Source organism: Vidua macroura, chromosome 8, assembly GCF_024509145.1.
Source record: "Vidua macroura isolate BioBank_ID:100142 chromosome 8, ASM2450914v1, whole genome shotgun sequence".
Classification (NCBI taxonomy): domain Eukaryota; kingdom Metazoa; phylum Chordata; class Aves; order Passeriformes; family Viduidae; genus Vidua; species Vidua macroura.
In genome coordinates, this window is record NC_071578.1 from 1,038,325 (window position 1) to 1,055,509 (window position 17,185).

The window sequence follows — 17,185 nt, forward strand, 5'->3', positions numbered from 1 at the left end:
TGCTGTCCAAAGACCTCGAGGAAAGATGTCTGCAAAAGAGATTCATCCTTTAATTTGGAAATCAGCTGAACAATTCTGTAACTTGGAAATTGACTGAAAAGTTATCTAGCTTGGAAATCAACTGAACAATTCTGTAAGTTGGAAATTCACTGTCCTCCAGCCAGGAGAGCTGTGCCTCCTGCTGAACCTGCAATTCTGACACACATGACCCAAAATCCGTGGGAATTATTTGGGGACGTTGCTGACAGAAGAATTTGATGAATTGGGGGTTATCAAGGAAGTTTTCATCTTAATTTAATTGGGCATTTCCTTACTCTGAGGGGCTCAGAATTGCAACCATCTCATAAGTAATCTGAGCAGGTTAAATAAAATCCACGGACACAAAACCTTTGCCCCCTCTGATCACCTGGTGAAGGAACAGCTCCCAGATTAGGAGAATACTTGTGCAGCAAACACTAACCCTGAAAAAAAAGGAAACCTAAATATTTTCCTTTGGTTTTATTCAGGAAAAGCCACGAATGGCTGGTTTCTTGCATGACAATTAAATGTTTATTTTAGAGAAATGAGCAGCGTTTTTTAGATAAGAAACTGGACAAATACATCCTGGGTCAGAAGGCTCAGAGCACCCAATCCACCACAACTCCTGGCTTCTCCAAGGTCCCCAGCCTTGCTCACCTGATCACCCAAGCCCCAGCATTTTGTTTCCAATTTAATTCCCATTTAATTGCAATTAGAGTATAAATGGTTTTAAAATATTAAATATATATATATATTTAGCTAGAGCATAGTCAATTGTAGACCTCACTTAATTTCAAATACTCATTGGACTGCCCATGCCCTGCTGTAAGAGGGTTGTATCCCATTAAAAAAGAGTTAATTTCATTTATTCAATCCTACCACTAGGTTGTAATGGAATTGCAGCTAGAAAAGAATAACACCTTTCCTTACCTGCATTCTGCATCTCTGTGTAAAATGACAAAGACACATCCAGAATATTCTTACTGAAGATTCAGGAAAATCTGGGCCTGGCTCTGGAATATACAATGATGAAAAATGTATTAAATGAGGAAAAACCTTTCTTTGGGGTTTTGATGAGGCAAAACCAACTTTACAACAGTTTCCTTTCTTTGGTCGTTCTCCACCAGCTTAATTCAGCTGCTTTTTCCTGCTTTTCCCATAGCATTTCCCTCTGGGAGCAGCCCTGAAGTTCAGTTTCCCATTGGTTTCCCTTTTAGGCACCCCCAGACTGAGCGGAGGGGAGCACTCCCAGCTGGCGTTTACAGGAGCTGAAGTTTTGTGACAATCAGCCCCAAACTCTGCTGTGAACGTGGATTTTGTGCCGGGCTGGGGCTCGTGGAGGGCAGAGCTGTGGGTGAGTTACTGCTCCCTCCCAGACTGGCCAAGCAAAACCCAGAGCTCTCGTTGCCTCATTCTGTTATTGCTGCATTATTCTGACAGCTTTACTGGCCCACATCCATAAAGGCTGGTGTTGGGAGCGAGAGGGGAATGCAGGAAGGAGAAATGGAAATCAAACAGGCTGGGGGTGGGGAGGGTCTGGGGAGCTGCTCCCCGTGCTTGGACACTGTGAAAAGCACGGTCACTGCCCTGAGAAAGTGTAAAAAGTTCAATAAAAGCCAACAGCAGACAAGGCCCACAGAGCAAAGGTTGTCACAGCCAGGTGCACCCCGGCGCCCAGCCAGGAGCACCCCGTGAGCGTCGGGGACACCCCTTAAACACCTTCTGTGGCAAACGCCAATCACTTTGTTTTTAGAGTTTGTAAAAGTTTAATGATAATAAAATGGTTATAAAAATAGTAATACAATTAGAGTAATAAAAATGTAGAGTTGGGACAATCACAAGACAATAAAAAGCAAAGGATTACGGACATCCGGATGTTTTTGGACACTGAGCTGCCAAAAACCATGTTTTGTGAACAAAGGAACAACCCTTAAAACCAGACACTGTTGCATATTCATACATACTTCATGGTTATGTATATATTCTATTTAAAATAAGAAACTCTGTCTGGTGTATGTCAGCTGCTTCTTTTAATCCCCACGGCGTCTTTGAGTTTGAACAAGACCTGAAGAAATTCGCTTCTTCTGATAGGAAACCCATAAATTCCTCTTCTCTGGAAGATTTAGGTGTTGTGGGACTGTTATCTCAGAGTATCTCACCCCACATACAGAGTTTCTATTTTAACATTGTGTTATAACCTAAAACTATATTTAGCACACCACTTCAGAGAATTACTACAGCACAACTTTCTAACATTACACATATAATATTCATTGCAATATTTGTGAAAAGCCAATCATAAAGTGTGCATTTTTCACACCTTTTAATCGCGTCAACCTGCTGCATATTCAGGTATTTTATGATTGGCTTTTCGCAAATATTGCAATGAATATTGTATGTGTAATGTTAGAAAGTTGTGCTGTATTAATTCTCTTAAGTAGTCTGTTAAATATAGTTTTAGGTTATAACATAATGTTAAAATAGAAACTCTGCAATGTAAGGTATTTTTTAGTAGCTCAAGAAAAGGGATGGGATAATCAAGAAACTCTTCGCACAGAGGTAACAGCAACAGGGAACCTAAAGAGTTACAGCCTCCTTATCAGAAAAGACAAACATCCTTCCACCTTCTCTCTGTCTTCATGGAACCACCAGGATTAAGGGGAAGAAGTTGACAAAAACCAGAAAAATTCTTAATTTGCAAGGAGTTTATGCATCATGTATGAGATGTATGAATATGCAACAGGCTGCTGCTTTTAAGGGTTGTTCCTTTGTTCACAAAACATGTTTTTTGGCAGCTCAGTGCCCAAAAACATCCAGATGTCCGTAATTCTTTGCTTTTTATTGTCTTGTAATTGTCCTAACTCTACATTTTTATTACTCTAATTGTATTAGTATTTTTATAACCATTTTATTATTATTAAACTTTTAGAAATTCTAAGAACAAGTGATTGGCTTTTTCACCCCTGCCATGGCAGGGACACCTCCCACTGTCCCAGGTGCTCCCAGCCCCAGTGTCCAACCTGGCCCTGGGCACTGCCAGGGATCCAGGGGCAGCCACACCTTCCTTCCTGAAATTTTCCTTCTAAAAGGACCGGAGAAAAAATGCTGGGTTTTGTACCTAGGTGTGTGTTGTGATTGCTTAAAATTGTTTCTCGTCTTGAGGACATTAAATAGTTCTTCTTGTAAGGGCGAGCCTGCATTCCAAGGTGCCTCAAGCCCCAGGAAGGAGGAGTTTGGTGCACAAAGAAAAGCACAATTCCCTTTAGAAATGACAATGTTCCTTCTGGGGGATTGCTTCTCTCTGAGTTGCCGAGGTTCTGCTGAGCGTTTCTCCTTTGATAACCGAGTGACACAAGAACAAACAAACCCACCAGGCTCCGGCAGGATTATCACGGTCTCCTCCCTTTTAGATAATGATCTTTTCCTTAGCGCTGCTCTATTGGAGCCGGAGGTGCCACCTCCACTGCCACTCCAGTCCCTGTGCCGTGGGACACAGCACTGATCCACAGAGCAGCCTTGTCAGGGCTAATGAGCAGCGCTAATGACACCCTGATAAATCCTCAGCGCTTCTCCCGTGGTGGCCCTGACAGCTCCCCAGCAGCTGCTTTCAGTGCCAGCCTTTCACAGGGCTGCTGAAATATCCCTCCCTGCCTGGGAAGATTCATTGCAGCTCCTTCTCCACATCCATTACACGCCGCTGCTCAGGGCAGAGAGAACTCTTTGTGCGGAGGACAATTAATGATGGGGGGAGGCCTGGAAAGGCCACGGGAAGGGGGCTGAGCAGCCGAGAGCCTCAGTTCGTGAACATTTCCTGAGCACAGCCCAGCTGCATGAGCCAAAACCCGGAGTGTGATGCTTCCACAGAATCCCAGAGTCACCGGGGCTGGAAAAGCCCTCCAGGATCGTTAGGAATGAGACTCTTGGCTCAGCCAATATATCAAGCAGCAATTCAATTTATTAATTAACATGGTAATGTGTGAGCAAAGGCAGCGCTGGGTGCTGTGGTGGGGGTTTTCCCCTCCGACTGCACACCAGTTCTTGGGCTTTATCCATCATATTCATGCATATTCGTAAGCTTTTCCCAGTTTCTATGTGAGCTTTCGACAGTTTCCATTTCTACCTTTAACATCACAGTTCTATACTCCAGGATCATAAATCTGTGATGGTGATGCTTGGTTCTTTTCCAATTTCTATACCCTATTGTGTGTATCCCAGGATATACACACTGTATACACAAGGTGGGCTCCAACTTCTATTTTCTGGGATCATTAATCTATGGTAGTGATGTCCAGCTTCCCCTTTTGAAGTCACTAATCAGCAATCTTGATGTCCATCTTCCTTCTCCAGGAGCTTGGGATAGGGTCCCTTCCCTTTCTGTTTAAATCCCTTGTACATTCTAAAGCTGCAGTTTAAAGTCCTTAGTGCTAAGCAACATTCTAAGATTATAATTCAAAAGTCCTTATTACAAACCAGTTTAAGACTTATACATTCTAGAACTACAGTTTCATATCCTTAATACTAAGCAACATTCTAAAGTTATAATTCAAAAGTTCTTATTACAGAGCAGCTTAACACTTATAATTGTTATTTGCACACAGAAGATTGGTTCAAAAGCCTTCTTCCATGCTTTCCTCAGTTGTTAATTAGAACTCATCCTTATAGCTGTCCCATGGCCGTGTTCCACGCATTTCATAACCACAACTGCACAGATTGCCTTTATTTTCCTGACACGAAACACAACTTTGTATTTCACAGGATCACCGAGTCCCAGCCATGCCCCCAGCCCAGAGCTCTGGGTGCCACCTCTGGGAATTCCTGGGACACCTCAGGGATGGGCACTCCAACCCTCCCTGGGCAGCCCCTGCCAGAGCTTGGCAACCTTGTCCACTCAGGAATTCCCACAGCTGGAAAAGGGCTCAGAACAGCTGGAGACTGGCCTGGCCACAGACTCCTTCCCACTGAAAACCTCCCATCATCACCCAAACTGGGAAAAGGCTCTCCAGGGCAGCTTGGGCAGGACCTGGTGACCCTCAGCCCATGGATCCAGCCTGGCCAGAGACCCTGCAGAGCTCCCTGCCCTGGGGCAGACCCACACCCCAGCCTGGAATCACCCAGCCAGGGGGTCCTGATCCCACCCAGATCATCGATAATGGCACTGAACTGAGCTGAGGGAACTGAACTGAGCTGAGGGAACCGAACTGAGCTGAAGGAATTGAACAGAGCTTCATGAACTGCATAGAACTGCAGGTACTGAACAGAGCTAGGGAACCAAACAGAGCTGAGGGAACTGAACTGAGCTGCAGGAATTGAACAGAGCTGCAGGAATTGAACAGAGCTGAAGGAATTGAACAGAGCTGAAGGAATTGAACAGAGCTTCATGAACTGCATAGAACTGCAGGTATTGAACAGAGCTGAGGGAATGAAACAGAGCTGAGGGAACTGAACTGAGCTGAGGGAACCAAACAGAGCTGAGGGAACTGAACTGAGCTGAGGGAACTGAACTGAGCTGAGGGAACTGAACTGAGCTGAGGGAACCAGAGCTGAGGGAACTGAACTGAGCTGAGGGAACTGAACAAAGCTAGGGAACCAAACAGAGCTGAGGGAACTGAACTGAGCTGAGGGAACCAGAGCTGAGGGAATCAAACAGAGCTGAGGGAATGAACAGAGCTGAGGGAATCAAACAGAGCTGAGGGAACTGAACTGAGCTGAGGGAACTGAATAGAGCTGAGGGAACCAAACAGAACTGAGGGAACTGAACTGAGCTGAGGGAACCAGAGCTGAGGGAACTGCATAGAACTGCAGGTACTGAACTGAGCTGAGGGAACTGAACTGAGCTGCAGGAACAGAACAGAGCTGCAGGAACTGAACAGAGCTGAAGGAATTGAACAGAGCTGAAGGAGCTGAACTGAGCTGCAGGAACTGAATAGAGCTGCGGGAACTGAACTGAGCTGAAGGAACCAAACAGAGCTTCATGAACTGCATAGAACTGCAGGTACTGAACAGAGCTAGGGAACCAAACAGAGCTGAGGGAACTGAACTGAGCTGCAGGAATTGAACAGAGTTGAGGGAAATGAACAGAGCTGCAGGAACAGAACAGAACTTCAGGAACTGAACAGAGCTGAAGGAATTGAACAGAACTGAAGGAGCTGAACAGAGCTGAAGGAATTAGCACTGAAAGCAAAGGACTTGGAGAAAACCCAAAACATATTCCCTGTCTCCAGGCGCTCTGTGAAGATTTGCGAGGCCCGGAGTTCTTCAGATGCAACTGATTAAGAAACCAAATTTTTCACTTTGTCCAGGAAAGAACAGAGCACACAGCAGACACTGATCCTCTCGTTAGAGCTGTAGTGCTAATTAAACTAATTACACACATGAGGCTGGCAAATTGCTGGAGCCTCACAGTCAAAAGAGCCTCACATAATTCAAAAGGGCAATGATTTTTTAAGCATAAAATTGTTGGGAAAAGATATGTAAATGAAATGGAACAATCCATTAGTAAAAAGCTATTGCCTTCCTTGTCTTAATACCAGGCTTGTTTTAATGTCAGGCTGATCATTTCTCAATTGTGTGCAAAGTGCTGCACTAGAAACATTCAAGTTCATAAATATCTCCTTTCCAACCCATTATCCTTCCCTTAAATTTGGGATCCTGATAACCACTTCCTGTTTGATAAGAGCTAATCAGCATTTGGTGAGCGGGAGATTTCTGTATGAGATGGGCCTGGGCAGCAGAAGGACAATGGAAAGGTGATTTCACCAAAAAGAGAAATCCTGGAGGCAGGGAATCAGAGAATTCCAAATGGGTTGGGTTGGGTTGGGTTGGGTTGGGAAGGACCTCAAAGCCCATCCAGTGCCATGGCAGGGACACCTTCCACTTGACACAGGAGGGATGGGTTGGGTTGGAGGGATCCCAAATCCCACCCAGTGCCACCCCTGCCATGGCAGGGACACCTCCCACTGTCCCAGGTGCTCCAGCCCCAGTGTCCAGCCTGGCCTTGGGCACTGCCAGGGATCCAGGGGCAGCCCCAGCTGCTCTGGGAATTCCATCCCTGCCAGGGAACAATTCCCAATTCTCAATATCCCACCCAGCCCTGTCCCCTGGCAGTGGGAGCCATTCCCTGGGTCCTGTCCCTCATCCCTTGTCCCCAGTCCCTCTCCATTGTTCTGCCAGGCACTGGAAGGGCAGAATTTGTTCCCCCCAAGCCTCCTTCCTCCAGGCTGAGCAATCCCGAATACTTCAGGAATTACTGCAGTTGCACATGCAAACAACTGGGAAAAGTGAGGAATGCCCCGATTCCTGCGCTGCCATCCCCACGTCCTGAGCCCATCCCTGCCTGGGTGCCCCAGGGCTGCCCCTGTGCTGCTGGCACAAAGCAAACAAAGGGCAGCAAAGCCATTTGTGCTCAGCTCCTACAAAAAAATCTCCTCGTGGACGGAAGTTTTCCCCAATTCCCATTCTCTCCCCGGGCTGGTGATGGATTGCACGGCGTGCCCAGGAATTATTCTCCTCCAGAGCAGCTCCATCAACTGCAAAATCCCATTCACCTGTTTCCCCAGCTCTATTAAGTCAAGCAAACCCTTCTTCCCCTGCAATTGATGCCAGCATTTTATATTCCTTAATGGAATGTGTGAGTTCCATGTAGAACACAGAGCCACATCTGCTTTTGCAAATAGTGGAGTTTTACACGGAATATTTTATATCCAGAGCTGTAGATCACTCCCATTTCTATTGCACTGAGGAAATTTCCATTTTTCCCCTGTTTACAAGCTGTTTTCTGTTCAGAAACAACATCTGCAAAGGAACCTGAGTGAAAAATAAGCACGGGGGGTTTGGAAAAGCTGGAGAGACATTTTCTAAACATTCCCATTTTTGGGTCCAGGTTTCAATTAGGAAGAAGGTCTTTACTCAGAAGGTGCAGGACAGATTTCCCAGAGCAGCTGTGGCTGCCCCTGGATCCCTGGCAGTGCCCAAGGCCAGGCTGGACACTGGGGCTGGAGCACCTGGGACAGTGGGAGGTGTCCCTGCCATGGCAGGGGTGGCACTGGGTGGGATTTATGTCCCTTCCCACCCCAAACCATTCCACGTGCCACCTCCTGCACTCCAGATGTTGCCAGATGTGCTCTGCTTGCCTTGAGACCCCCGTGCTGCAGGAGCATGGAATGGAATTCCCCCCATTCCCGTGGAGGCAGGCAGCTCCTGGCCTGAGCATTCCCACAGGAATTCTCTCCCTGAGAGCACAGAGAGCTTCTGCGAGGTGGGAGAAGGAGGGGAAATGCTGGAGGAGCCGGTGGAGCCCTCACTGGAGTGGAAGAGCCCCAGGGATCCCTCCAAGGTCCAGGCTGCTCTCCCCCTTCTCCCAGGGCCACAGGAGCTGAGCACGGCGTGCATGGCACTCAGAGCTGGCAGGGAGAAGGAACAGAAATTCTCCTGGGAGTGATTTTTCTTCTCCCAGTTAGAGGCAGCAAAGGCAGGGCAGGCAGGAGATGGAGTTTCATCCTGCCCGAGTGTGACCGTGCTTAAAGGGAGTTTGGAGTGATAACTGGAGCAGAAATTGCCCCCCTCTCTCTCTCTCTCTCCGTTTCTCCTTGACATGCACCCAAAATCACATCAATATTTCTGTTCAGACAGCCCAGACCCCACTGCTGGGATGCCACCATCACTCTTTCCCCCCCCCTTTAATTATTTTCTCCTGTATATAACAATTTGTTTTCTTTTCCCCCACTGATAAATATCATCAATTTGAGCAATGTTACTCTAATATAAGCCATGAATATATTTAGCATATAGAAAGCGTGCTCTCCCTTTGTCACTGGAACAGAAATACAGCTTGATTTATAACATTGTTCTGCCCCATAATCAATTCATTTTTCCAGTGAAAGAGCTGCAGGTGTGGAACAGAGAGGAGAGAGGAGTTGCCAGGCTGCTCCCAGCCCCAGTGTCCAGCCTGGCCTCGTGCTTGGAACACCCAGGGATCCAGGGGCAGCCACAGCTGCTCTGGGAATTCCATCCCTGCCAGGGAACAATTCCCAATTCCCAATCTCCCATCCATCCCTGCCCTCTGGCAGTGGGAGCCATTCCCTGTGTCCTGTCCCTCCATCCCTTGTCCCCAGTCCCTCTCCAGCTCTCCTGGAGCCCCTCCAGGCCCTGGCAGAGCTCTGAGCTCTCCCTGGAGCTGCTCCTCTCCAGGTGAGCCCCCCCAGGTGTGCCAGCCTGGCTCCAGAGGGGCTCCAGCCCTTGGAGCAGCTCCGTGGCTGCTCTGGCAGTGGCAGATCTGATTTACAGCCTCTGTGTTGGGGGGAAATCCTCTGAAATCAGTGCCTTACAACCCCTCCTGTTCCCCCTCTATAAAATGAGCCTTGGCTGTAACGCTCATTTCCTGCCCTCCTTGCTAATTAGGAATTACAACCAAACACTGCCTGCTTGCAGCTTTGCAGAGTTTGCTCCAGCCCCTCCCAGCCCCGTGGGTCGGTAGGAAACCCTTCCCTGTGTGACACAGATCCTCAGGGGCTTTGCATGGTTGAGACATTAATTTTGAAGAATTAAGAATTTTAGGAAAGCTGAGATGATAGTTAAATTAGATGTTGCTGAGTTAGCAGAAGTAGATAGAGAGGCTTTGCTCATAGTTAACAGTAGCCAGGTCTGAGATAAGATATCCAGGATCCAGTAACTCATTGCTTGTCAGCTTTCTGTTTGGGCAGCTGTGCTTATCATGAAAAACAGAATGTGATAAACAAGATTTCAGGGACACAAAACCAGCTGCTGACTTCCCATACTTGAGGAATCCATTGAACGCAGGAAAACCACAAGGATTCATTTGTCACCTATGCATTGAAAAGGTAAAAAGGTCAGAACGAGGAAGACTTATTTTACTTCCTCATTTTGGAGACCCCTCCCCAAAATGGGCCCCCGACTCATTTCAGGGAACAGAACTACACATGATTACTAAAAAAAGCCTTTTTGCCAATTAGCATACGAAGGGAGCAGAGGAAGTGACAGGGATATGAACATGCATTCATATCTTGTGTATTCAAGACTTCTGTAAATAAAAGGGCTTTGTAAGACCTGTTATTTCTGCAGTGTGCATTAGGGAGTTATCCCACAACAATCCCACTGCTGCCCTGCTGTTGCAATAAACACACACTTTCTAACTTTGACCTGTCAGAGAGGCGTTGTCCGTCTCAGTTGGATATCGATATTAGATCGATATTCGTATTTCAGTAAATCACAGTGAGCGTTCCCTTCAGCCTGCACAGCAAACAGGAGCACGGAGCTCCCAGGAGCAGAGCCCTTGGGTGATGGACAGGCCAGGAGCCGTGTCCTGGGGGATTCCTGAACATCACCCTGCTTGTATCTCAACAGCAAAAATGTGTTTCCTGCCCCCTTCCCAGTGCACAGACACATTTTCTAATGGATTTTCTGTTCGCCTGTCACTTGGGCTGATCCAGCTGACAGAAATATCACAGCAATATCCACTTCTGCAAGCACCTGAGCAATCCCAGCCCGGCTGTGGATGGGCTCCGTTTCCTTCCCACTCCTTCCTCTTTCCACGAGGACAATCCTCGGTGCTGGCTGGGGTGACAAGGAACCATTGGAGCCATCACAGGGATTTTCACTCCCTAGAGCTCCTGCAAGGTGGCTGTGGTCAGCAGGGGTTGGGCTCTTTCTCCAGGAACTGACAGAGCCAGAGGACACAGTCCCAAGTTCTGCCAAGGGAAACATAGCTTGGATATCAGGAAAAAGTTTTTCACAGAAAGAGGGATAAAGTTCTGGAATGTTCGCCCGGGGAGGTGGTGCAGTCACCATCCCTGGGTGTGTTTAACAAAGCCTGGATGTGGCACTGGCTGCCAGGGTTCAGTTGAGGTGCTGGGGCTGGGTTGGACTTGATGATCCTGGAGGTCTCTCCCAACCTGGTGATTCTGGAATTCTGTGGAACAGAGAGAACAAAGCCGGGCAGTTGGGATGTCCCTTCTCCTGTCCCCTGCCCCCTCCCAGCCCTGCAGCCCTCAATTGCCCCAAATTGCCACGTTTTCCTCTCAGAGCTGTTCTGTAAGGAGCTGGGGGACAGCGGCAGGACAGGGCTGCTGTGCATGTCTGACACAGGTATTATTGTTATTATTATTATTGTTATTATTATTGTTATTGCTGCAGAGCTCTTCCCAGTGTGTCCTCAGGTGGCTCCTGCTGCCTGACCCTGTGATGTCCACAGAGCTGGGAGCTCCTGGGATCCTCCCCTAGGACACAGGGAATCCCAGAACTGAGGCTGGAAAAGCCCTCCCAGCCCGTGGAGTCCCAGCTGTGCTCCATGCCCACCTTGTCCCCAGATCTCAGTGCCACCTTCAGGTGACACCTCCAGGGATGGGCACTCCAACCCTCCCTGGGCAGCTCCAATCTCTGAGCACCCTTTCCATGGGGAAATTCCTGCTGCTGCCCACCCTGGCTGTCCCCTGGTGCCACCTGAGGCTGTCCCCTGCTGTCCTACCCCAACCCCACTGTTTTAGCCCTGCCCAGTGGAAATTTGGCGCGTGGGGGGATCCAAGCTCTGCCTCCAGCCCAGGCTGAGCTCAGTCTGCTGAGCTCCAGGCTCAGCTCTAACCACAGAAATGCAATTTTCTGTCACCACTTGTTGGGAAACAACCTCCAAAGGTGCTGGTGTGTCCTTCCCCAGCTCTCCCTCCCTGCCCGTGGCCAGGCTGGAGTGCCAGAGAGGCCTGGGAGGACGAAGCAGCGTCTGCTCCCCATCCATCAGCAGCCAGAGCCCATCACTCAGTGTCAGGGGGCTGCTCCTGCTCCAGGCTGGCCCAGCTCCAGGCTGTGCTGGGATATTGCTTTGGGATGGATGAGCCCTGTGCCTGTCTTCAGCTGTCTTGCAGGGGAGTTATTGTGCCATAATCCTCTGTAATTACAGCTCAGGGGATCTTTTCCACTCAGCGCCCAGGATGGAAATGCAGGGACAGCAAGGAAGGGTGCAGGGACAAACAGGAATTTGACCTTCAAGGGCTTGCCTTTACAAGTCAAAGAATCCCTTCCAGCCCAGCCTTTCCAAGCTGGGGTAGCTCTGGAGGGCCCTGATCTGCAGGTGACACCGAGCAGCAAAGCTCCTGTATTGTAAACGCAGGTGAACCCAGGGGGAAGAAATGCTGGTGTCTGACTCCAGCTCAGGAGGCTGAATGATTTCTTTATTAGAACTATGCTATAATTCATTAATATACTATTTAAAGGAGATACTAAAGCTACAAACCTACTTGTTCTAACTCCCATCTCTAACTCACTCCCAACTCGTGCCCCTCTCTGAGAGTGCAGCCACAGGTGGGTTGGATTGGCCACCAGCCCCAAACAATCCTCACCAGAATCCAACCAAGCAATGACCCCAGGGAAACAATTCTCCAAGCACATTCCACATGGGAAACACAAGGAGCAGAAATAGAAATTGTTTTCTCTTTCTTTCCTCTGTGCTGCTCTGTGAAAAATCCTGAGAGAGAGAATGTGCCTGCCACAGTCCTGCTCTGCTGCAGAGCCAGAGAGAAAAGTGGAACAGCTGCAGGAAATTCATGGATAGGCAGGGAAGCTGGGGAAGAGCAACACTTCCAACAGAGGGGACGTGCAGGAATTCCCTTCTTCTGTGCCTTTCTTTGCAGCCCTTTCCCACTTGTCCCTGACACATCTGGATTCACCCCAGCGCTGTGCTTAGAACCCTGCAAAAAAATTCCCTGGGGGTGGAGGAATCTTCCCAGCACGAGGGGGTTCTGTGCCCAGGAGGTGCTGGGAGCACAGGTAGGGATGGCCAGAAGGGAATCCCAGAGTCCCAGAAGGGGCACAGCAATTCCAGCCCACCTGGGGGATGATTTGTCCGATGGGTGATTTGTCCAGTGCTGTTTGAGGTTTTTAAACACAGGTAGTCTTACCTAGGGGGAAGATAAAATAAAACCCCCTAGAAATCGTGCAAGCCAAGGATTTCAGTCCCTTCTTTGAAATGCTGAAGGATCAGGAGGGGGAAATGCTGGTTATTTGCTGCCACCTTGGCGAGTCAAGCCCTGAAGAGCTGAGGATCCAGCAGCTCCATAAAGCAGATTTTCAGCCGTGTTTCTCTTGCCTGTGTTGTGCGACAAATCCATCTGGGATGGATTCCCTCCTGGCTGGGCCTGTCAAGGCAAAAAGCAGAATGGAGTAAGGATAAAATCAGCCTGGTCCCCACATGCATTGTGCTGAGGGCTGCAGGAGCAGGGCTGCAGTGTCTGAGCTGCTCTGCTCTCACGGAGTCCCAGCCACAGGAGCTCTTTCCCCGGGCTGCAGCAGCCCCCAGGGAAGCCTCTCCCGTGGGAAGGATTCTGCTCTGACACCTCCATCAGGAAATGCCCAGCAGGCAGGTGCAGGAGGGAGGGCTCATCCATTTCCCTGAAACAGCCTCTGCCTGGGCAGTCCAGGGGTTTTTGTTCTGTCCCCTTGACGTCCCTGGAGCTGATCCAGGTGTTGATGTTTCCCTGTGATTTATTAAAGAAATCTGGATATTGATCTAGCACCGATATCCAACTGTGACGGACAAAAACTCTCTAACAGTGTAAAGTTAGAACGTGTATGTTCATTGCGGCGCCGGGCAGCGTGTGGGATAGCTCCCAAATACACACTGCACCTTTCCAATGATTACAGAGTCCTTTTATCCACACCAGAATTGAATACCCAAAATACAAATACATATTCATCATCTTGGTACATCCCATTCCTCGCTCCGTATGCTAATCATTTCAAAAGCTATTAAGCATGCGTAGTTTGTTCCTTGAAATGGGTCGGTGGTCCCTTTCATGGTGAGGGGTCCCAAAATGAGGAAGTAAATGAAGTCTTCCTCATTCTGACCTTTCTACCTTTTCAATGCAAATATGACAAATGAACCTTGGTAGAACTCCCATTCCCTGTCTTCAATTGGTTTCAGAACAGAGGAGGCCCACAATTGTCTCATGTTGCTAAAAGCTATTTGTCAGTTTCTATATTCTCCATTATAAACCCAGCTAACTAAACATTGTGTTGACAAGCAATCAATTATTAGTTAACTACTAACTCTTAACTTCTCCCCCACCTGGTTCGGGAAGGATTTCCTCATAGAGAAATGGAAAAAAAAAAACCTGTTTATTTAACAAGCAAAACACTCCCCAGTTCAAAAAACAACACCAGATGACAAAACTCTTTCACTGCTCTGAAGAGATGAAAAATTCAGACCAACTCCTGGGAGTGGTCGCCCAGCTATCAGTCTCTGGTGCTGGGGATGGCTGCTGCAGGTCACAAAAATGCAGGCTCAGGTCACAGAAATGCAGGCTCAGGTCACAAAATGCAGGCTCAGGTCACAAAATGCAGGCTCAGGTCACAAAAATGCAGGCTCAGGTCACAGAATGCAGGCTCAGGTCACAAAATGCAGACTCAGGTCACAGAATGCAGACTCTCGGTGTTTCTTGGTGTTTCCCAGGTCCAGGTCCAGAGCAGGTTCAGATGATATTCAGGAAAGGGAAAGGGAAGGGAAAAAGAAACAGTCCAGGGTAAAAATTGGACTGCCTAGCTAAACTAGCTAATAAGCAAAAGAAAAGCAAGCAAAGCCAAGCCAGCCAAGCCTCTCCTAGACACAGGCCATGGGGGAGCTGAGCCAGCTGATAACAAGACAAAACAATCCTTCACTTTCGGAGTCAGTCCTGAAGGCACAGAAAATAATACCAGGCATGAGCAGAACACACGATTTGGGATACAAGCACCACACCCTCACCCTAGGACACACTGGCTGCTCCTGGAGCTCTGCAGAGCCAGGACACCCTGAACACCCCTGGGGGTGAATATTCCAGTGCACCCCGAGCTCCCCACTTCCCTGTTTAACCCCCCAGCCCAGCTCAAATCCCCACAAAAGGCTCCAGGGGACTTTTTTTTTTTTTTTTTTCCCCAGTAAAAGCCTCGCAAAGAAGAACTCCCTGCCAGAGACCTTTAAGGATTGTTCAAGCAAGTGGTAATAAGCATTATAAATGATTTCTGGATTTTTTCCCCTTTAGAATATATATCAGAGAAATGAGTTTTAACGGCCTTTATTAAACTGTTCTCATAGCCAGCAGTGCACTTCCAGTGGTGGGGACTCTATAAAAAAGCAAACGTTTATGATGTACACAAGGAGAGTTTTGCATAATGGCTGATATTTTTCATTTTAATTTATCTACCGCGATTTATCCTCTTTATTCTTTCCCAGCCTTTTTTTCCCCCCTAACCTACTGAAAAACTTCCTCCTCCCAGAAATTCCCTTTGTCTTGCCCTTAATTCAGTGGGTTTGATTCATTGTGTTCCACGATGGAGCAGGACAGTGCTGCTAATCATGGTTTCCAGTCTGGAGATAAACAGACTTACCCCAGGAAACAAAGGCATGTGGAAAGGACATGTGCAAGCTGCTGGGTTTGAAGCTGGAGACAGGCAAAAAAAAAAAAAAAAAAAGAAAAGAGAAGGATCCTGGGATCACAGGAAAATCTCCACACAAAGCTCTGAGCTGAGCCCTGACCCGGAGGAGGCTGCACAAGGGAGAGATAAGAAGATAAGACACATTTCCTGGTTTGATCCTTCAAGAAAAATCAGACTTTTAAGTTGTCTGTAGCAGTCCTCAGCCAGTCGTTTCCCAGCAGCCCTGGCTCCCCAGGGACTGCAGGGTGGCCAGGGGGACAAACTCTGCCAGCAGGGCTGGAAGGAGGATCCAGGGAATCACAGACCTGGAGCAGCACAGGGAAGGGCAGAGAACCAGGGAATCCTGGGATGGGTTTGGGTTGGAGGGACCCCAAATCCCACCCAGTGGCACCCCTGCCATGGCAGGGACACCTCCCACTGTCCCAGGTGCTCCAGCCCCAGTGTCCAGCCTGGCCTTGGGCACTGCCAGACATTGACATCAGCTTCAGGGTCCAGGGAGGGAGAGCTTCCCTCCAGACACAACCCAGCGGTGCTTTAGCTTTGCTTCTTCATGCAAATCAGCACCAGGAATATTTCCAGGCACCCCTGGAGTGGAAGGAGTGAAGCCCATTGAAATCCCACGGGAATGAGGAAATGTGTTTAATCACAGTGGTGTGGAGAGCTCGGGCTCACCAGAATGGATGGGAGAGATTTTCACCGAATCCCAAATGCTTTGGGTTGGGAGGGACCCCAAATCCCACCCAGTGCCACCCCTGCCATGGCAGGGACACCTCCCACTGTCCCAGGTGCTCCAGCCTGGCCTTGGGCACTGCCAGGGATCCAGGGGCAGCCACAGCTGCTCTGGGCACCCTCTGCCAGGGCTGGGGACAGAGACCCTTCTCCAGTCCTCATTCCCAGCTCTCTGATAAATGTTGGTGTCATTCTGAGGAAATCTCACGCTGATCCCACAGGTGGGAGCCCACAGGTGTGTCCCACCTGCTCGGGGGGACACTTGCTCTGTTCCAATATTCAGTCAGCTGGGAAAACAGCCCAGCCCAGGGCAGGTTTGTTGTTACTGCCTGAATTTGGTTTGCCTGGAGAAGTAAGATCTGCTGAAAGGAAACCTCCATGGAAATGGTCCCTGGTGCTGGGGGTGAGCCCAGCAGACAGCTCAGAAACTTTGGGGTGTGTTAAACAGCCCAGGCCAGCAGGAACCACTGCTCAGCACTGAAATCACAACCTGATCCTGCTCTTATTGAAGGGGCTCAGTTGTTGTGTTTGAGCTGCTGGTTGAGCACACAAAAAACGTGGTGGTGGGGTGCCAGTGATAGGGGAGCTCGTGGAGAGGGGCCTGGAAAAGGCAGCTTCAAAATTCCAGCCCAAAGATTGCATCCCAGATGAAAACAAAACCCTGCCAGGTCAGTGCCCCTCGTGTGAGGAGGAAGAACCCAGAGATGTCAGGGGAAAAGCCACCAAACATCATCCAGAGCCAGGGTGCCCCCAGCTCAGGGGACTTCTCCCTGTGACAAATGTCCGGGGCCAATCCAGAACTAATGGGATTTCATTTTATCAATTGTTTTCATAGATGTTCTAAAATGTCTCCTGAGAGACTCTGGATATCCTTCCATCCCTTGTGGATTCCTGGAAACATTTCAGCATGGAACACGAGCAGTTCAGTGCTGGAATTGTGTTTGTGAAGGGAACGAGGCTCCGCTGCTTTGGGGTTAGACCACAAAGCCCCACAGAGCTCCCACAGCCCCTGGAGATGCCAAAA